This window comes from Falco cherrug, chromosome 1, assembly GCF_023634085.1.
Source record: "Falco cherrug isolate bFalChe1 chromosome 1, bFalChe1.pri, whole genome shotgun sequence".
Lineage (NCBI taxonomy): Eukaryota > Metazoa > Chordata > Aves > Falconiformes > Falconidae > Falco > Falco cherrug.
This window is the reverse complement of record NC_073697.1, coordinates 125,903,536-125,925,090: the sequence shown is the minus strand read 5'-3', so window position 1 is coordinate 125,925,090 and position 21,555 is coordinate 125,903,536. Positions and strand designations below refer to the sequence as shown.

At 48.6% G+C, this 21,555-nt stretch overlaps 1 long non-coding RNA gene across 2 annotated transcripts in view; it reads left to right on the top strand.

The window, feature by feature from the left end:
- The window catches only part of LOC114015156 (uncharacterized), a 31,697-nt gene extending 13,718 nt beyond the window's left edge, over window positions 1-17,979 (top strand). Inside the window, exons 1-7 of one of the 2 annotated variants that reach the window (XR_008730333.1) lie at window positions 2,085-2,580; window positions 6,766-7,884; window positions 9,596-9,849; window positions 11,106-11,152; window positions 15,968-16,094; window positions 16,253-16,373; window positions 16,962-17,979. This is a non-coding gene — a long non-coding RNA (uncharacterized LOC114015156). Of the gene's footprint in view, window positions 1-2,084; window positions 2,581-6,765; window positions 7,885-9,595; window positions 9,850-11,105; window positions 11,153-15,967; window positions 16,095-16,252; window positions 16,374-16,961 lie in introns of those variants that run through there. The other variant, XR_003558920.2, reaches the window with a different exon arrangement.
- The last annotated feature ends 3,576 nt before the right edge of the window (window positions 17,980-21,555 follow it).

The following is a 21,555-nucleotide window of genomic DNA, read 5'->3' as shown; positions in this document are numbered from 1 at the left end:
AGGTATTTGGGCACTTTGCAGACACTCCTCCCGGGGCTGTACCGCCACGGTCCTGGGGTCCCGATGGGGTCCTGAGCCTGTTTAAGTGTCCAAGGAGCTTTTGTTTGCTGTTACCCCTCCTATTACTGCTGCTCACCCCCTCATATGTGGGGGACCTTTTTCTCTGCCCTGGGGCTGTTTTGCAGGAGCTGGTGCCGGTGGGTTGGACAGTAAGGGGGGGCTGCTGGCTGTGGGGCTTTTTTGGAGTATTTTGCTCCCGAGGATGGCACCGAGGTGTTCCCCCATGTCGGGTCCCAGAGCTGCCCTGGATCCAGCTGCTGGGTCAAAGAGGGACCCCTTGTAGGAAGGCAAGTTCTCCCCAGTGCCACCCCATAAGGCCAGAGAGGCACCTTTGGCACTGTCCTTGACATCTTTTGTCACAGTGCCGATAAAAAGGGATCATGGAAAGTGTGGGAAAGTTGCCAGGGCTGGCTGAGCCTGCCCGTCCTCCCCCGGGCACTACCACTACCTGCTCGTGCTCCTGGCAGCTCCTCTCCCATGTTTGGTTTGAGTGTGAAAGTCCATGTGAAGAACGAGAGGAATCCTGCTGGGTTGGGATCCAGGGACCAGCTGGGGCTGGGACGCTGGAGGTCCTCCTGCGCTGCCCAGGGCAGGAGCTTGTAGGACCACCCAGTGCAGGTGGGGCATGATGGCTGTTTTGGGATCATATCTTCAAAAGATCTGGTTTTCATTGCTCCCCTGAAGGGCAATAGGGCTGGTTGCTGGAAAATGGAAGCACCCTCTATTGTGTGCTACTGAAAAATATCTGCATTTATAAGCAGTCAGTGTGTTCCTGGTCCAGAACTGTTTGTCCATCTCATCAGGGTCTTAAAAGTGTTAGGCAGGAGTCCCAAATGACTGGCAAAACCTGTGAAGTCCAGGTGCAAGGCATCTTATTTTGCAGCTATTATGTTTTTAAATCAAAGTTCTTTCAGTATCTGTATCTGCCTGTGGTTAATGGGTTACAGATGCAAACTGGCACTTCCAGCTCCTGACCCGAGGTGCCCCGGCCAGGTCTCATGACTGAATCGAATGGGGCCAAGAAATATCAACAGGCTGGAAAAGCACCAGGCTCTCCACTCCGAGGATATTTTCTTTAAAGCTCCAGCTCCTGGAACCGTGTGAATCCCTATTTTTTCCTACCTGAAAGCTGGATTTTGGTGGAGGCGAGCCACTTCTCTATGTGAACATGAACTGTGTGAAAGCCAGATGCCTTTTCATTTCTTTACTTCCATTTAATGAAGGAATTAATTATATTCTAAAGTGACTGTTTGATGAAATCTGGGGTCAGCCTCCAGCACCAGCCTGAGCCCAGATCCTTGGGGCTGTTTGTGCATCCGCATCCCATGATGGGGCTTGAGGAGTTGCTAAAGGTGTTGAATCACCCGGAGCTGTGTCTTGCTGTGGGGTACAAGGCAAAATTCCTTCCCAAAGCACGTGTGGTGAATCTCCCGTGTTTTGAAGGTATTATCCCCAGCAGGCCGGCACGGCCAGGGCAGGGGTTGGCCTTCGTTGACATAGAACTGGTTCACGAGTGCTGAAACATGCTGGTGCGTGGTGGGGAGCACTTGGCTACATGAGCTAATTCTCATCATACCCTGCAAGACTCGGCTGTTTTCTCAGGCTCCTCTGGGAGTGGTGGATTAAGGGCCAGGGTGTGTTTGGTTTGGAGGGTGTAACTGTTTATGGACATGCGTTAGAATGGGATATTCGGAGATGCCGAAGTAAGCACAAGTCCTCTAGAAATCAGCTGGGGACCTGTGCTCCTAAGTCACTTCGTCCCTGGAAGAATCCCATATTTAGTGGATATGGCTGCTTGGGGATCAGGTTACCTCTTGGGAGGTAATTTTTATTTATTTTTGTCACAGATGTTGCTTTAAATACCCCCCCACTCCCGTCGCGTTCCCTGGTTTTTGTGAATGTGTCTGCAGCACAGCTGGGTGCTGCTAATAAATCTAAAATAAATGAATTACATTATTAAGAAAAAACACTTCATGGTAGACAGCTCCTGATGTGCTTTTGGGCATTTCCTTTTGGCTCAGGCTTCGCTCCCTTTCTCAGGGTGGAGCCTGAAGTTGCTGCTGTTTAATGGCAGTTTTACAGCGAGGGAGGCAAGGAGGGGCAGGGGATGCTGTGCAGGGTGCTGGGTACAGGGCACGGTTCAGGTGTCCCATGTCCTTGTTGCATCATCTCAGTGTAGTATGGCTTTGCAGAGAACAGGTTATGGAGAAGCAAAAGGTCGTCCATGGAGTTTAGCAGGAAGTAATGTGAAAACACAAGATTTTTTTTCCTCCTGGTTTTACCAAAGTCATTCCAGGATGGGGTCTGTTAGCTTTACAGCAAATGAAAGCAAGCCTGCATCCCTGTGCAAACTCACTCTTGTTTAATTAAGGTGGCCAAATGGGCATAAACTCCTGAGCCACTTGCTCTTTATGAGCAGCTGATTTCACTTTAGCTTAAGCCTGTTCCTACCCAGCTGATGTGAAGGAGCATCCCTGGAGCCAGTGGTACCAGGACACCCAGCACGGATCAAAGTCACAGGTGAATTTAGAAAGCTTAAATGGTTTTGTGTTTAGACCGGCAGTGAGCCGTCGGGTTTTGGGGCATGGCTTTGGGGACTGGGTCTAGCTGGAGCACTTGGTACCTGGCTGGCAGGGGCAGCGATCCCCCCTGCCCCTTGCCTTGGTCTCCCTTTGAGGAGTGTTCAGGCTCCCCCGTGCAAGCCTTTGCTCGTTCCTCTTGTAACTGCACCCACAAGGAAACCTTCAAAGGCTCTGTCCTATCAATTTTCCCCACCATATGTTCTCATTAAAAACTTTATTGTGCACTTTATCTTAGGATTATTTGCCATCAATTAATAAAACATGTTGCAAGCTTCAAATGAACATTCTCCCCTCCCTGCTTCCCTTGAACGAAGGAAAGGACAGAGAAATATGAAAAAAAAATTACCATGACAGATGGTGTTTTTTAACCTTTCTTTTGTCCAATCTGGAAAAAAAGAAGGTTCTCAGAATATTGACATGGGTTTTTAATTATGAGTTACATCACTTGAAGACCTAATATGAAGCTTAGTGAGCTCAGCAGACAGACTGTCAGCTCGAGAGACGTTCACGTGTTAAGGTACATGGATGCTGACACACAGGCGCGTGCCGGAGCAGGGCTGCGGGGTGATGGTGTGGGTGGCTGCAGGGTGACAGTGTGGGTGGCTGTGGGAGTGGGTCCCCCTCCTCCTCCAGGCACCAGGATGGGCAGGGAAAACTGCAAAAGCCACTCCTGGAAGCAAACATTTGGCGACTGCTGTGGCCAACAGCTCCCAAAGGCATGCGTTGTTGGCAGCCAAGATGTCCTGCCGTCCTTGGCAGTGGGTGCCTGGTCTTGTAGGTGACGGTGGGCTGTGAGGGAGTTTAAGAAAGTGGCATTTGGGTTTTTTTAAAAGAGTTCCTGAAAGGAGAGCACCTCCCTGCTGTGCTGCTTCACATGGGGAATATAAGGGGGAGGAAGGGTGATGTGGAGGGAGCCTGATGACCCCAAACTAAAGTGTGACCCTCCCTCCCCTTTCCCACTTGATGAGATCAGGAGCGTGGCTTTTCCCTCCTGTTATTTGCAATTTTGAACCAGCGACAGAAGCTGATTCCTGGGGCCAGCAGCGTTGGTGGTGGGGAGATGGGGTGGGAGGAAAAGCAAATACAACGTCTACCAGCAGTCCCCGTGGATGCTGCTGGGCTGGTACACCGTGTACCCTGCGGAGCATTTGCTTTGTGTCTGTGCCTACCAGGGGAAAATAAATATAAAAATAATGCGTACAGATGGGTTTCTTATATAAATAAATGTCTGGGGAGAGACCTGGCTGTGGGTAACCTGCTGGGAAAGGCCTGGTCAGATGGGAATTGTAGAGTTAAACACTCCAGTCTCACTTGGATGTGTCTGGGCTTTGATTTATACTCCTGATTGGATGTTTGCCTGGCCTGATCAGAGAGCTTGGGCAGCGGCTCGTGTTGACACTTGGTGTTTAGCTCTGGGTAAAGTTTAAACAGGACTTATCATGGCTCTGACACCTCGCGAAGGCTTCCCTGGTTTAATAGCATGCTTCATGCCATCTCTTGCGTAGACTTTTTACCGCGTTGCTATTCTAGATATTATAAAAAAAAAAAAAAAAGGTAAACTTGCAAAATGAATTCATGGAATATCTTATTTGAGGCCTCTTCTAATTTTAAAATAACACCATTGCCCTTGAATCATGTGGCCGTTTCTCTACTGGATTACGCTGGTAAAATATAAAGGCAGGAGGAGTGATCTGAGGTCAATGAAGCTGATCCAGCCTTCCAGAAACCGTTAACTGCACTGCTCATATTGCTCACATTTGCCCCAGAAGCAGTGTTGGGCTCTGCTGGGACTAAAGCAGCCTCGCATGGGATGAAAGGCTCGTTTTGGGTCTCTAGTGTTGCAATGAGACTTCAGCTGGGGTGGGTCAAAATGGTAACTCTAATCTGTGACCATTGCATATTTTCCCCCCCAGACTGTAAAGGTTTTATCCTTTTTTGCTTTTGATGGGAATTGCTCAGATTAACAGCTGTCAGTTTTTTTTTTCTCTCTCCCTTGTTTCTCCCATTAGTAGCAGGATGCTCTGGGTACCTGCTCTGGGTGCAGCTTTGGGGGCTCAGATGGCCAAGGGCTGCCCCTAGCTCTGCTTGCACCCTCCTGCGCCGGCAAAAGGGGATGGGTGACTATATTTATCCCACTTACCCCAGCTGCTGTCCACCTAATTTCAAACTCAAGGGCCAGCAGAGAGGTGCATTGGCAGCAGAGTTTAACACAGCCATTCTCAGTCTGACATGGGCTCTGGCTTTGGACAAAGCTTGTGCTAAGTAACATTGAACTAATTTAATTTTATGCTTTGTTTTTTATGAGTAACAATTAAGAAAAAAATCAGTGGAACGTAATTACAGCACCTTGAAGTGTAGCTTTACTGGGACAAAGGCTGAAATGAGGTTACAATATGACAGCCTTTTATCTCAGATCTGATAGGGGTGTTATTCATTGTATTAAAAGTTTGCCAAGAGAGGCTTCAGTGAAAATTAACCCGTGTTATCACAGTGAGTAATATCCTGGTTTTATCATGTGGAATAAATAAATAACATAGACTTTATGCTTTTGCTTAATGAGGTTACACTGAGTGCAGAGCGAGGAGACACTGTTAACTCCGATGCAAGAAAGCAGTGATTAAGGCAAGATGAAACTGGAACAGAAAGTGCCCCCAGTTTTCTTGCACAACGGCAGAGCTTGTATTACTATTAATTATATTATGCAATGGGAATAGGATGGAATTTGGCTCTATCTAGTAATAGACTGGGGTCAAAAACTCTTTGCAAACATTTCTGTGATGCTCCTGACACCGTTTTCTCACCTTCACCGGTCATGGTTGTTTGGCTTGGAGCCATCCTGCCAAAACAACCCATCTGGGCCAGCCTGGGGAGCCTTCTCCACTGGGTCTTGCTGCTGCCTTTCCCATCTGTATCAAAGCGATGTGGTGTATCAGCAGTGCTGATGGCAAAAATCGCAAATTGGGGTCATAGGGTCTCTCAAACTGGAAAGGACCCATGAGGATCATTGAATCCAGCCTGTGATAGCTGCGGTCTGCTTGGTCACAGCACATGGACCTGGCTTGCTTGAGCATGTACGATGGGCCAGGAATGCTGGACAAGCACTTTCCCCAAGGAACTGAACTTTTTGAACTGAATTGTCTTTAGGTCAATAGTTAAACTCCATGGAACATGTCTGTGATAGCAGTGGGAGCAGGGCTGGCAAAGTGGCTGAAGCCAAGGGAAGGAGAGGGCTAGTGTTTGGCTGGCTGCCGTGGCACGGTGCTCAGGGACATCCCAACTGATGGCATGTGCTGGTAGGGAAGGAGGGGATGCTCACTTGTGCTGCCAGCCCAGGTTTGGGAATCAGTTAGCCTGATTAAGAGAGCGTTGCTATGGGCAGAGAGATGAATAGCCCGATTCTGGACTTCATTAGCCAAGAGCTTGAAATTGTTTCATGTGAACAAAAGGATTGTCCGGGACGTTAATCCCTTGCACCTGTCTAGCTTTGCTCAACCTCGCTCTGCCTCAGCCAGGGTTGCATCAGCAGACACGACACTGCAGGCAAGAAGAAACCAGCCGCAGCAGAAGAATTAACCATGCTTTTCACTCAACACACTCGTGGGATGGAGAGCCGAGCCATGCCAGATGGGTTTGAACTCCTGAGCTGGCAGAGGAGAACCTTGGCACCTCCTGGGCACATCCAGCCTGTGGGTTGGAGTGGTCTGGAGGGGGGGGGGCGGGGGGATGGGGTGGCCGTGCCCCCGGGGATGCCTGTCCCATCGCCGCAGCTCTGCACACAGAAAGCACGGCAGAGCCTGGGCTCAGCACCGCTCCTGGCTCCAACTGCACCCTGGTTTCCCTTCCAAAAAGGAATGTTTTATTCCCCCTCCAAAATAATTGAAGAGCTTAAAAAAAGCAAGCAAACCGCTTGTCCCTTCGTGCCAATGGATGTTAATAATACCAGGAATACTGTTATCCTCTGGGCTATCATCATCTATAATACCTGCAGAAATCGCTTGGGTAGTTTTAATTATGTTTGTGCCTTTTCTTTCAGCTCTTGTTATCTCTTGGGTTCCTTAGGGCTGGGGGAAGGGTCACAGCATCGAAGTAACTTCTCTAAAGCGCCTTTGTTTTCCCTGCGCAGGTATTAAGTTGATGGCACAACAATCCCCAAGTACATTAGATTCGCTTTCCTGCCCACCCCTGCCTGAATGCAGAGCTTGTGCGTCCCCCGTGCACAGAGCGAGCCTGGCGTGGGCAGCCCGAGGAGCGGGCCCGCAGGAATGCAGGTGAACAGAGCCAAATTGTTCCAGCCGCGAGAAGAAGGGAAGAGAGAGGAAGAAGGAGAGAAAGGAAAAGCAAAGGAGAGAAGGAAGAGCTGGGAGGAGGGGAGTGGAAATAATCCTTGTCTGTGCGTGGTGGAATTTCTCTGGAGATATTTGCAGGGCAGTGTGGTTAAAAAAAAAAAAAATCCTTAGAAAAATAATAAAACGTCCTGCCTTCCACACATACCCGTGAGGGGAGGTTTTTGTCAGTGGCCTCCATGGGAAAGTGATGTTCGAGAGAACAATTGCTGGGCTGTTGTACCGCGCCTGCCTCTATGAATGAAGCTTAAGAAAAGGTGTCCTTGGACTCTTGCTAAAACCCATCATCTTCTCCATTCCCTGCGTGTGCCCGCTCGCTGCCGCTGCCTCCTGAAACAGGCCAACAACTTATAAACAAAGCAGTATAAAAGATGAGATGGGAGTGCGCTCAGCCTCATTTCCTTGCCGGCAGCCGCCAGTTAGCTGCTCGTCCCTGCTGCACTGTGGTGGGGTGCCAGGGCTGCGGCTCGGTGGTCCCTGCTCTCTGGGGAGCTCTGGCGTTGCAGAAAGCAAAGTTGAAGACAGAGGCAGGGGGAGGGGGGGCGGGGAAGCTGGTCCTGAACGGGGTCTTTGGGGCAACTTGTCCTTTGAGGTGGGCCAGGCAGTCCACGTGAGCAGCACAGGTGCTTTCTTGCTAAGGAGCAAATATCGGCCATGCCTCCGCCTGGCGTGCTTGCATGGCTTGCTGCAGCGTGCTCTGAGCTGCAAACTCACCGGTGAACAGGAGGGTTTCTGTAAGCACTGCAGGGACATGGTCCCTGTGACAGCCCCGTGTTGCTCCGGGGAGGCTGGATGTCCATGGTCTGCAGAGGAGCCCTGGGATCCCCACCACAGATGAAGAGGATAAAAAGGAAAAGCATGACTTTGGAATGGCTTCGCATAAACCCTCGGGTGTGTAGGTATGTGTATGCCTCTGTGTGTGTGTGTATGTGTGTAAGTACAGCACGTGTGCCTTCCCGTTGTTCCTGGCCTGGCTGTATTATGTTCAGCCCATGCAAAGACTCTTAATACCTTTCTCCAACCTGGAATGGGAAGTAAATCAAGTTTTTCCTGCTGAGAGTTTAGCTTGTTCAAAGGATGAACTATAGGAGAGCATAGTTTGTCAGGAGACCATATAGCTGCATAGGGTTTCAGCAGCATTGCTGTTGGATCCTCTCTCTAAGCGTGTCTTCTGGAGCAGGACTGAGGAATGGAGCTGCAGGGGTCCAGGGGGAGGAATGGTGGTGGCAGAGTGTCACCTGGTGCCTTCCCATCCTTACTGAGCTTTCCTCTCCGGTGTGCTCTGTTTTGTTAAAGGGTTTGACTCATTTCCTGAAGTTCAGCAGGTATTCAGAAAAGATACAAGTAAAATAAAAGCTTTATTAATGACATAAAATACAGATTGGTGTCGTCGGTGTGCAGGTAAGCAGCAGAGTGTACTATAGACTGTGCAAGTGCAAAGCTTTTATGTAATATAAAGCAAAAAATTTATGGTGATTGTAGTTTGGGGCCTTGCATATGTTTTTGGCTAAGAAGAATTTAAGTTGCAATGAACATTTAGAACTTCAAGATTTTTTAAATATCTCCTTGTAGATTTTGAATATTTTTTCTTTTCTTCTGATATCTGTTACTTGGTGTTTACTCAGTGATGGTGCCTCTCAGTGCTGCACTTTGTGTTACGTATTTCTACAAAATAGTGAGGTTAAAGTTGTTAGAAATGTATGTCCTCATTAGCAGAATGGAGGGATGACCCTGGGCACCTAGGAAAGCCTGGCCTGGGGGTTAAACACAGGCTCAGGTTCAAAAAAAATATTTTCCATTTCTGCTTATGTCTTGTGCTCACGGCAGAATACGTCACATGTCCCTCTGCCTCAGTTTCCTATCTATTCAAGAAGAATTACGGTAATTATGGACACTCCCAGCAGTGGTGAGATAGGGGCGGTGGGCAGAGTCTGTGCGGTAAGCGTTGACGTGTTCACTTGGGCGGTAGCGATGGAGCTGCAGTTACTGAAGTGCCTCAGGGGATCGCACTGGATCTGCGCTGTGCTGAATCCAAAGGATCTGTTCTGAGCACCACAATGAACAGAAACTGGTAGTGAATGAATCAGAGGTGGAGGGAAAAAACAATTTCCTTTGAGTTTGTCATTGGTAGGTGTTGGGGGGAAAGTCTCCCGTTGGTTTTGTTAAAAAAAGAGAAAGAAGCAGATGTAAAGGATGCTTCTCACACCGGATCTGCTAAAATACCGCATGCAGCGCTAAGCTGAGAAATCATCTGTCATCACACTCCCATACCTAAAATCTACGCAGGCCATAAGCTCTTCAGGGCAGGAGCACCTTACCCCTTTGGTGCTACTTGCTGGGTGCAGTGCACCACAACTGTGTAGCTGGTCACACCTCGAGAAGCAGCAATGCCATCTCAGCGCAGCATCGCTGCGTAAGGCAGCTGCCGCTTGCGCCCAGGGGGAGCGTTGCAGGGGTGGGGGATAACGCCTCCCCACTGGGAACCAGATGTTGGCAGGAGTTTATTTTTCCCTCTATACAACAGTGGGCATCCCTTACCTGATACCTGGCGAGTGGGTTTCGTTCTCACAACGGCCGATAAAGTTAAAACAACCTTTTTCTGTTTTACAGGGAAGAAACCAAATCAGAGGAGCAGCTGTGGGACTTGTGCAGCCCCCTGTGAAAAATGGGAGAGACCACGGAAAGGAGAAAAGCCACCGGGTTCCACTCCAGCCCCTAGTTTTTCCCTTTATAGCTGGAGGGATGAAGAACAGGCACGAACAGCACAGATAAGCGGCTGAGAGCCCTGCTGCCCTGTTCAGCCTTGCTGCACCCCTGGCAGCTCCTCTGGCCGAAGCAGGTTGGACCCATGTCTGGCACGTGGGGTGGGTGCAATGTGGACCTGAGGCTGATGCTGGCTCGTTGCCATTTTCTGTTGGCCAATAACTCCAATATTATTCTTCTGTAGCGTATTTATTTACTTCCCCCCACCCCTGCCCCACTGGAGAACAGGCAGCACTGTGAGAGAGTTGAGGGACTTGCTGCAGAGTGGGTTGGGTGACAAGGGGAGCCCGACTGGCAGAAGCCCGAGGCTGTCATAAAAGAAACTGAAACAGGAGTGTTAACGCTTTAGTTGAGTTATGGAGAAATGGGTTTACTGTTTGAGAAGAAATTGCGAGAGTAATACATCTGGGAGCATGCTGCGTCCCTTCAGAAGCTTGGGAGCAAGTGGAGGCTGGAAGGATGCTTGGGAGCACTGGGGGTGTGTGTGCAGAGAGATGCAGAACTGCAGATAATTTCAGCTGGAAAGGACCTCTGCAGGTCTCCAGTCCAACCCCACTCAGAGCGGGGCCACCCATGTTGGGCTGCTTAGGGCATGTGCAGTTGAGGTCTGAGTATCTATGAGGATGGAGATCCCACCACCTCTGTGGTCATCAGGACGGTATCTGACCACCCTGATGGTGAAAACAATTTGTCCTAATGCTTGTGACCACTGTCTCCTGTCCTGTCCAAGAGCAGCCTGGCTCTATCTTCTCTGTACCCTCGAATCAGACAGTTGAAGACAGCAATAACTCACCCTCTTTCTAAGGCCAATCAAACCCAGTTCTCTCAGCTTGTCCCCTCCTCTCTTGATGTCTTCTACTGGACTCAAGCCAGTGTGTCCATGCCTGCCTAGTACAGGTGTCGCCCAAGACTGGGCAAGGTACTGCAGGTGTTGCAGACAGTGAACTGGCTTGGGTGGGCTGCACGGGGCTCTGTCCTCCTCTCTGTTTCACAGCTCCAGTTCTTCCAGACACTAAATGACATGCTGGCAATGGCAGCCCTTGTGTGTACTTGAATCTATGATGCTTGACATTGTTGCATCATGTCACATGGAGGAGGAAAGGAGATGTCCTCTAGTTTAGGTTTCTCAATCCACATGATCCTTCAGCTGGTGCCTACCTGCACCACATGGACTTGGAGTGTTTGGTTTTGGTGTTCTGGTCTAGTTCCTGATGCCTTTAGGAGAACATCTTCAGCCAGCGTGGTCCTCTGCTGGCACGAGTCAGGTTAACTCCACTCAAGTCAAAAGCTCCTAGAACAACAGTCTGCTGGGAATTATGAATAAATGCAAATAGTGTTTGTTTGATTTACTTTTCAGGTCTGGCCAGGAAACCTTCAAGTAGCAGCACTTTCCCTTTTAAGCAGGTAAGTGCTTTTTTAAAACATACACGGGAATGTCTGTGCTTCTCTGTTTATCACTATAAATCTTTCTGTGCCTGAGCTTTTAAATAACCATTTGCACAGTAACTTCATGCTCCTGAAATTCATGAATGTGAGGAGCTGATGGACCGAGCGGCTGCCGTACATGGTGGGACACCTACTCCAAATGGGAGAGGGGGAGAGAAACCACGTGGGGAAGCGGGTGATGGGGAGAAGAGGAGAATGGGGCTGGAGGAGACCTGGACAAGCAGTAGATGATGGTTGAATCTCTGGTCCAGGCTGGGGGGCTGATCCCCGGTGCTGATGCATGGGAGGTGGGGATATTGGTTCACGGGAGATTTATTTCATCTGGGGAATCTGAGCTGTTGGGGTGAATGCGAACGTAAGGAACTTCTCTGGGAAAAGATGGCGAATGACCAAATCAGCTGAGATTTTTGGCTGAACTGTTTTGTTCTAAAATTCTATAATTTTTTTAAAAAGTTGGTTTTTTTTTTTTGTTTAGTATTCATTTTTTCAACATTTTTCCATAAAAGGCAGGAACTCTTTCAGGGGAGGGGGAGAAGTAATCCAACCTCCAATTTTCTGTCCCAAACCAGTTTTGACCAGCCATACCAACAATGTAACCATCAGAGAGTTTTTTTACCCCCCCTTCCTTAGCAAACAGCAAGCCAAGTATCATTTAAAAAAAAAAAATCACCAATAAAAAAACATAGCAGCCTTTTGCCATCCATGGCTGGTGTATTTTTCCTTTGGAAGTTGGCCACCCCAAGCACACACAGGGCTCTGTGTGAGCCTCCCTCACCCTCCGAGAGAGCAGAGGAGAAAAACTCCCTGTGACTTGGATGGGTTCCTTATGGGGGGAGGTGGGCTGGCGGGGAGGGGGGCGAGCGCGAGGCAGCATTTTGAACTAAGTTCCTTTTTCTATTTTATTTAGATTAGGTTCTGCTCAGCAGGGTGATTTCTTAATTAGAGCAGCCCAGTCTTGCAGGCCTGTCGCTCCAGACCCCTGCTCTGCCTTCTTAAGTTTCACGAGGGAAGTTGTCGTGCCTGATTTCCTGAGCTCTAATATTCGAGCAGTGTGCGGTGATTTCAATGGGAGGAAAAGACATGTAATTTAATCGTCTTTATTAGATTTTGGGCGAAGGAGGGGGCAAAGCAGTAGGAACCGTGTCCTCTGCTTGTCTCTTGACTTTCTCTTCTGCTTCTAGTGGCCAGAGATGAGATTTCAGGGGAGAAGCAGCAGAAAATCAGTGATCCTAAAAGACCATGTAGTGATGGACTTTTTGTCCTGAGGTTACGAGGTTTTCCTGAGCTGTAGCTGTTATCTCAGTCTCAGGCAGATCCATGACCCTGCATGGGTCTATCATGGGGTTATTAATGGCAAGCTGTGATTAAAACTTTGATTTTTAATCCTCTTGGTTACGTGAAAGGGAATTCTGTCCCTCCAAAGGGTGTTGCTGGAGTGGGGTGAGAGGCTGGTGGAACGGGTTCAAGCAGAGTAAATGGGGGAGCAAAATGTGGAATTTTGTGAATTTCAGGTGTCTTCTGGGAATCCAAGGTAGGCAGGCAGCGTGTTCCCGGGGGGAGCCTACCTCTGCCGGGAACGTGGTATCGCCATTGTGCCACGGGCACAGCTCTGTGCAGCTCTCTCTTCCAGATAGCAGGTGAGAGCTTCCCCCAGCCCCCTTGGGCCAAGGCAGGGAAAAGTTTTAAGAACAAAAATGGGGGGATTTTTTTGAAACTAGAGGTGGTGAGGAAAAAAAAGGCTTCATTCCATGGTAGTGGCTCAGGGGGTTGATTCTTCCTGTCATCCTTGCTAGGCAGAGGCGATGTGGGACGGCAGCAGGGATGTGCTGAGGGGCACTGGGACCTCTGTGTTAAGGTGGATGGTGGAGGAAGAAATATGCCTGCGCCAAGACCTGTTCGTGCTGACTGCCTGCACATACACACCATATATGCCCAGCCTTTACTTAATGTAAATCAACGCTAATCCATTGATACCAGTGAGGCTGGGCTATTTTAGCCACCGAGAGCCTAGCCTTCCGTATCATATGCACTCAGCTGTGACTTCGTAGCTTAAAAAATATTAAGCAATGCTCAGCGGGGAGCAAGGGGTGTCACATTCACATTTAATTCAAATGAAATAAAATTCTGGATTTTTTAATAAATCCATTTTATGGCTGGAACAATAGCGAAAGAAGACCTGGAGACACCGTATTCTCTCCCTCTTACCACATGGGTTTGAGTTATTATTTTTCTAGCTGGCCTTATGAAAGGCTGCCGTGGAGGATGGGAGAGGTTTATAACTCAGTAATGGGCTTCTCGCCTCAAAGTGGTTCCAGTCACTCTCAGCTGGGTTTGAATGGGATGGTTTTGATTACCTGCCATCAGCGTGCGAGAGCCCATTGTGATTGTGGGCAGCACCTTTGCAGTGGGCAGCAAACGGGTGTGGGGTGCTGCGGGTGCAAATGGGGTGATGCTGAGCCATGGAGGAGCTGAAGCACAGGTGGCTGCTCGCACCCTCCTGGTACAGGTGGTGCTTGGGGAGAAAAGCATCTCCTGCATTATCCGAGTTTGGCAGTAACTTTAAAAAAAGCCCCCTTGTTTGGCTGAGGGGGTCACTTTGCATTTGAAGAAGGACCTGCATCACTGCAGCTGTGACTGTATCAGGATGGTGTGTTTAAAGTGTTGCATTTGGTGGGTTGCATGGTCTTAATCATGGGTTTTAGCAGCTATTTATCTGCCTTTGCTGTATCTCCCCACATGCAGCTGCTCTGTGGGCAGCAGTGCTGCGGTGGAGCTGGCTCCCTCGTTTATTCAAGGAGGAAGAATTACTTGGAAAGCTGCTTCTTTGGGGACGGTGATGTGAGTCAGTAAACCACTGCATTGTCGCCTGTGGCACAGCAAGGATGGTGGCTCCAGGGGGTGGGGTATGGTGAGCAGTGGAGGGTGAGGTTTGTTGTGATGCTGGTGCAACGGGAGAGTCACTTGCCAGATTTAGGGAGTATTGTTAGGTCTTGGGGAAGACCTTGTGTAAATGCTGTGTGGGATGTGCTTGTCTGAGGACATATTCACAGTCCTTCCCCCCGCTCCCCCGGCATGGGAGCCAGCACAAAGCTGCCCTGTGGAGCAGGGATGCTTTTCTACAAGGTGTTGCTTGAAAAGCCCATGATACGCTGTCCCCAGGCAGGCAGGCTGTGAAAGCAGCTGCAGGTGCCAGGGAAAACTTCTGGTAGTACATCCTACCTGTGTGTCTGCATCATGGAGGGACCAAAAAAAACCCCACTACTGCTGGTAAAATAAGTTCCTTCAGTTGTAAGCTGTGTTTTCGGGGGAGGCTGGAGCAGCTTGGTGCTTGGAAAGCAGCATGCCTCATGAGAGAGAGAAAGAAATTACAAATTAAAACCAGAAAGCCCTTTTCCCTCCATCTCCTGATGCCTTGATTCAAGGTATGCATAATCATAATCATTATTTTTAAGGGCAGCCCCCCTCCACCTCCCAGGGTCTATGTTATCTCTAGAACCACCCTCTGACTTTTTATTGCAAAAAAAAGTCAGAGGACACTGGAGAGAAACTGTATCTGCTGGGAGGGAGGCAGCTTCAACCCCTCCTCCTCCTCCCTGAGACCATCCGAGCTGCAGGGGTAGGAAAGGAAGAGGAGGGAGTGATGAAGGTCACCTTCCGCTGCCCCGGGAAGGTAACGAACCCCACGCAAAGGCCCAGGTCGAGCTCTCCAGAGTCATTATCGCAACAGGCTGCGAAAGGTTAGGGAGGAAAGAGCTTTTCGGAAGTCTTTGCCCACTAATTGATTGCGAAGAGCGGAAGGAAGGATGTATCGAAAAAAGCAAAAGCCCCTGCGCTGTTTGTGACCCCCTCCCCCCTTCCCGAAACGTGCCCAGCCAGGAGGCAGCAGGTTGTAGTTTTGACTGTAACAAAGAAGAAGGGAAATCAGATTCAACAGGAGCAGGGTCTCCTTTCAGTCTAATGGCAGATGTGGAAAATGTTTTCCAGCATCATTAGAAAGGATGAAAAGCCCTAAAGGCTGGCTGGTGCCCTGTCCCTGCCTGGTGAAGAGCGCAGGGGGGACGGCTGCACCGGCTGCCCTGGCTGCTGCCTGCAGCTCTTGGCACGTAGCACAGCATGCCTCCTGCTCGCCTTGCCTTGCCCACTGGCACCTATGCCAGTGTGCTCCAGCCCCTCCGAGCCACACGTGGTGGTCCTTTAGGGTAAAAGCTGCCCCAGCATGAGTAGATGCTCATGTAATGCACGGACCAGGGGGCTGCTCTGATAAAACCCCATTTGAGAAGGTAAGTGATGGTTTTAGCGTGAGTGGGTGGGAGTTGTGCCCACAACATTTGCAGCTAGGTTTGCAGCTAGCCTGAAGCTGGGATGAAGCACTGAAATGCCAGTTTGAGTCACCCTCAGCCCATGCACAGACAAAATGCGCTGCAGCCACAGCACAGGGGCTGAGTTCTCAGTACCCATCTATGGGCTGAAATACGAGGGGATTAGTACAGAGCTTTTCTAAGAATTCTCCTTCCCTGCAGTGCATCCGCCCATATGTTTCTGCAGCCTTGAGACCAGCCCATGGACAAGGTCTCAAGATGTTTGCCAGGGAAAACCAAAGTACTAGGTGTTCCGCGGAGTCCCTGGGGTGGTCTGCCTTGCATGGACTGGACAGAGGCTGAAGAGGAGATTTCTCCTTCTGGTTTAGCCTTAGAGAAGCTGCTCAGCAATATGCACTGGAGGGGACTGTTTGAGAAGGAAGTCCTTGCAATGATTGGGGCTTTCTGGCCATAGGTGAGATGGTGCCCAGAAATGAAAGGCAGCTGCAGAATTTGCCTCCTCCCAAGACTGGATGAAACCAGAGCGCTTTAAGACAACACAGCGCAAGAATCAATCCGCTCAAGTGGCACCAAAGGGTTGTGTAAGTATGTTGAGTATCTCCTGCAACAACATTGGGTCAGTATCTACACCAGGAAGTCTAATTTCCTACTTCCTAATCAAGTTCTTTGAAAAGAAAACAGACAATAAATGCCATCCTATAACCGCTACCTCTTCTAAACCTTTCCGTCTGCCTTCCAGACCCAGGAGAAAATGCAGTGAAAGAGATGAGCCAGGCTTCTGGGGAGCGACCTCTTTGTCAATGCTAATGAGTGAATCCTGGTGCAGCCTCAGGACAGTAACTATCATCATTGTTATGCTGGTAAGGAAGGAAAAAAAAAAAAAAAAAAAGGGAAGATTTTTAAAGCTGACAGGATTTGCCCAAGTCACCTGGATAAAATTGGGAACACTCCCTGACCGATCAGGAACAGACTGAGACTGGAAACCAGTTGCCTTGATGCCTTGCTCTAACCACTAGACGACCCACCCTGTATGAGCAAACGGAATAAAATTTGAAAGAAAACAAAAATCTGACTTGAAAAATGTGTTCCGCATAGAACCAGAATGTTCAGCGGAGAAAAAAGGATGCAGTCCAAAGTTTTACTTCCAGGCAAACATTTCAAAATGGACTTATAATGTACCCTTTCATTTAGACTTTATATGAAGGTTTTACTTGAACTTGTAATGAAGATGGAAAAATCCGAGGTTACCATGGCTACTGGCACTTTGCCTAATACACTCAAATCTTTTTCCCCTAATAAAATAGATTTCAGACCCCCCCCTATAAAAAGGGAAGAGTTAAAGACCCTATAAACAACTGTAGGACTAAGAATACTATTCCATGTAAAGCAGGTTCTGAACATCACGGCAAGGTAATTATGTTAATTCTTTTTTTCTCCTCACCAATTAGGCCCCCAAAAACCAGAGTCCAGCTCTAGATGGTTCTCCTGCTGGTAACTAGGAAAATACCAGGAATGAGAAAATTGAGGAGTGGCGAACGAAGTGCCTGGTACTCTTTCTGGGGTGTTCTCCTGTTGGTTGGAAATGTAGGAAGAAACCTGGTTATTTTCATGGCTCTTGCAGTCTGCAGCTCCATCCCAGCTGTGACGGACCCTCTTGGGAGGTATTTCAGTTGTGCTGGGTTCTGCTCAGCACTCATGCTAGCAAAATTCAAGACAGCTCAGGCTCCCCGGTGCTGTACAGCAGTTGCTGCTGGTGAGATGATGCCTATTTGACCTAAATCAAGGACTGGACTTGAGATCTTGTTTGGTTAGCATACACATTTTTTATGGTTTGGGTCTTGGCTGGGGGACAGAGCTTGATGCACACCTTGGATATAGGAGGCAGAAAACAGCTGGGAAGAGGTAGAAGAGGCAGCTTGTAGCCATCTCCTCCTGACTATTTGCAGCTCCCTGGCTGAGCCAGGAGAGTTGGATCCAGCAATGCTGTTCTTCAGCTTGGGCTGCTGCTTCTTCCTGGTGTCCCTTCAGGTACATGTTCTTTGTTGGCAGGAGCAGAGGCTCTGGCCATTCCCTTGTCCTTTGCAGAGCAGGTCTCTTCTTTCCCTGATGAATTCTGATGGGCTTTTGTAGCTTTTGCTGTTGCAATTTCCCCTGGAGATCTTGGTGGGAGCTGATTTGGGCCATGCAGGAAGGTGGCTGGGCTTTGAGGTCTTCTCAGAGGAGACTGAGGATGCTGAAGTTTCAGGGATGTGGATGGCCAGTGTGTGCACATAGCTATCACTGGGGCTGGTTGAAAAATGGTTGTGACATTTATGTGGGTAGGAGACAGGCACAGGCTGTGGAGATGAATGATAAAACCCTGTGGAGTTGTCCTGGCCCTGTCCCTGACAGGGAGGTGGAAGGATCCGCTGATGCTCTTGTTCTCTTTAGGCTTTCGGGGGATCCTTTTAATGCAGCAGCTCTTTGGCTTTTGAAAGTGGTGGCTGTCCGCCAGCCCGATTTATTTTAAACATGTGTTTCTGATTTGAAAATGTCCAGATCTTGAAATCTTTAATCTTCTCACACCTAGGGATTTTTTTTGTTTTGTTTTTGTAAAAGGCTGAACCACGTGCACAGGTTAAAAAGCAATACAGACTATTTAAAAAAAAAAAAAAAACACCAAAAAGAGAAACAGTAAAAAATAATAAAAAAACCCCAGCTGGCAGTCTTGTATTATCAAAGCAAGATGCAGCATGGTGATTCAGTGATGCCAACAAATAAGGCTTTTGTTTGTCTCACCACCGTAATCACCAATGAAACTCCCTGAACTTAGTGCTGAAAAAGATCCTAATGGATCCCTCTCAGATGAAAAAACCCCCGAAGTATTTGTAAGGCTGAAGCAGGTTGTCTTCCCTTATGTTTAAATCCAGTCCAGTTCTGGTGTAAAACTGGAAGGGTTGGGTCTCCCAGCTGCTGAAGGCTCAGCAGGGCAGGAAGGCTTTCCTCCTTGACCTGGGATTTGGGAAGGTCGCTTGATCTTCCCTGCCTCTGCCATGGAGGCGGAGAGGGGAGGAGGTCAGGTCAGCCCGGGGAAACCTCTCCTGGGGAGGGGACAGGAAGGACTCGGACATGAATCACAGGGAGGACTTCAAAGGAGGTTCCTCCCCTCCCAGCACAGGAGGAACAGCTTGGGATGAGCCCTGCTCCACGCCGAGAGTCCCCAGGACGTTTTGCATTAGTAGCATATGATGGAAATCAAAACTGACAGATTTAAAATGTGCAAGGGGAAAAAACTTTTTTATAGCAACCTACAATTAACGTGCGGCTCAAAGGGGCTATATATACAAACGTCTAACCAAAGACACTTGCTGCAGAAGGATGTTTTTTTCTGGCATATGGCTTATTTAAGATCTAAACAAGTGATTAAACTTTTAGCTCTGCAGAAATGCTCATCACTTGCCAAACTGTTCTGGGAGTGCTACTGCTGGCCTCTGCAGCCTCCCTCCTGCTGCATTTTCATGCTCGTTTGCGCGCTGCTCCTTGCACTGCTGTAGCCTCTGGTGCAAAGGTCTGGGCAGAACAGAGTTTAATTCAAAGCGTGTCTGATAGATGGTGTCAACAGCTGCCTTGCGTTCTCTCCTCCACCATCCAGAAACATCCCTCTGGCCCCTGAGCACATCGCACTGTTCTGCTGCTGCCTGTACGGTTGGTATGGATTGATGCTAAGAGAGGATAAGTGCGAGGTGCTGTGTACCTTTGGCGGTACAGCTCTGCAGCCCATGTGGACACAGCAGCCAGCATCTTCCTGTACATCTCCTGGGGATGGTGGGAGGAGAGAGCCATGTCCGTGTTCCCTCCATGATACACACATGGATTGGGGATGCTGCTTCTTCCTCCTTCCCATTTCACTGCGGCTCTCCTCACAGCAGAAGGGCTTTTAAATGTCTCCCTGTGCACAAAGAGTTAAGGGGACTGTGCAGCTCTGAAGATAAGAAACAGATGATAAAGGTTAGAGGACGGATCCCATTTCCATTATGCAGCCTATAAATGCAAACTAATTAGAATGCAGCCTTGTTTCCAAGAAAATGCAAAGAAAGGAAAAAGAAAAAAGAAAAAAGAAAAAAGAAAAAAATCCCCCTTTCCTCCCCAGGAAAGAAGCCGACTGAGCACCAAGGGGCTGAGAATATGGAATAACTCAGCTTAGAGCTGGAAAATACACATCAGCCAAAGCGTGCAAGTGGAAGATTGCTCCTTAGCGCTTTCCTGGGAGTGCTGGGAGGTGGCTGAGGAGGTGCTGGGCTGTCCCAGCCCTCTCCTGGGGAAAAAAACTTTGGGATTTACCCTATTCCAGCTGCCTTGTGGGTCTGGTAGCAGCTGATTCCTGCCTAGGTCGGACCCAATGCTTCATTGTGTTGGTCTAACACTTAGCTGCAGAAGGGTGGGAATTCAAGCAAACACGGTGGGTTTTGGTGTGCTATGAGATTTTAGAGCACCAAATGCAGGAGGCTAGCACAGATTCAACGGAGTTGTTGCCATTTAAAAAGAAAGCACTTCAGTGTGTGCTAGTTACGCATGTTTATTGCTGTTTACACTGACACACATACCTGCTGGGCTCTTGTCTTACTGAGGCAGAAGGGAAGCATGCCCCTAAAATTTTTGCTGACCTGGTGCCTAGGGTGTTTTTGGCAAAAAGGGTCTAAATACCAGTTATTTCTGGGACTTTAACGCCACCTATCCTTAACCATTCCCTGAGAAAAGAGTGTAGGGAGCTTACCTAGTGACTTAGAGACACGCTGCAGTTTCCCTCTGCGGATCAGCTCAATGTGGCTGTATGACCACCATTGAGTTTAATTTTTTTCTTTTGTTTTCTTTTTCTTTTAAACTTTATTTTTTCTCTCCTCTGCAGTTCATTAGCATCTTCCCTTTCCTTGCTTGCTTTCCCCCCCCTTGCTTTCTTCTGGAACCTAGAAGTATTTCACTGTGGCTTGCCAAACGATTTCTATCTCAGTGAAAAAGAACTTGCTATTTCCTGAAAACCTACCACTGTTTTCTCTCTCTCTCTCCCTCTCTCTAATACATTCTGAGTATTGAAACAAATCCAGGTAACTTGATAAGAAGTTAATGAAAACAAATGAATTCTGTTTTGCGAAGGTGCGTTGAGGAGAAGGGCAGCAGTGTTTGCGAGGGAGGGAATTGTCTCTGCTGAAAAGAGATTTCAAGGGACATCTGGCTTTAGAATCCTCCCGTGCCAAATTCTGAAGAGGAGAAACGGCAAAAGAAGAAGCTCTGTAAATTTCCACTTGTGTGGGTTTTTTTGTTATTTTAGACATTGTTTGTGAGAAAACTCTAGGATGATGTGGTTTGGTCAATATAATGTGATATGGTTTTGCAAGAGGGACCGCACTTTCCGCCTGATGAACCCCAACCTCCCAAGGACCTCGGGATCGATGCTTCCAGCATCAGTCCTGGCAGCCCCCTCCAACCACTCATGGCACCCTCCTGCCCAGGCTCCCCACAGCCCAACCCACCCCAGCACCCTGTAACAACCCAAGGAGAACCATGGCCATTACTGCTAACGCCAGTAAAAATCCTAATGTAGCCCTTATCCCATGGACGGTTGAAGAGCTGAGTCCCCCAGGGATGCAGGGGATGTGGCACCCCACCGTGCTCTGGCTATTGCTCTCAGGCCAAAGCGTTTCCAGCGCGATGGGGATGTCACCATTTCAAGGGGCATATCGGTAGGCTTTCATATTTTCTTTTCCACTGAGCTATTTTATGAACTGCACTGGAGCACACTGGGCAAAAAAAAGAAAATTAAAAAAAAGGAAGAAAAAAGGTCTTCATTTAACCAGCTGATTCTTTTATTAGGCTGATTTTCAGCTGCATTCTACCTTTCAGCACACAGGAAGTTTAGATTTTAAGAAGTTTATTTCTTTATCGTGCATTCATTTCCGAAGGCTTCGCTGTACTTCAGGGTAGATTTCTGTTTGGTTTGGGACTTGGAGAAATGAGCTTTTGAACCGATCAGTTGTGGGATAAGGTACTCTGTTTGTTAGATGGGTT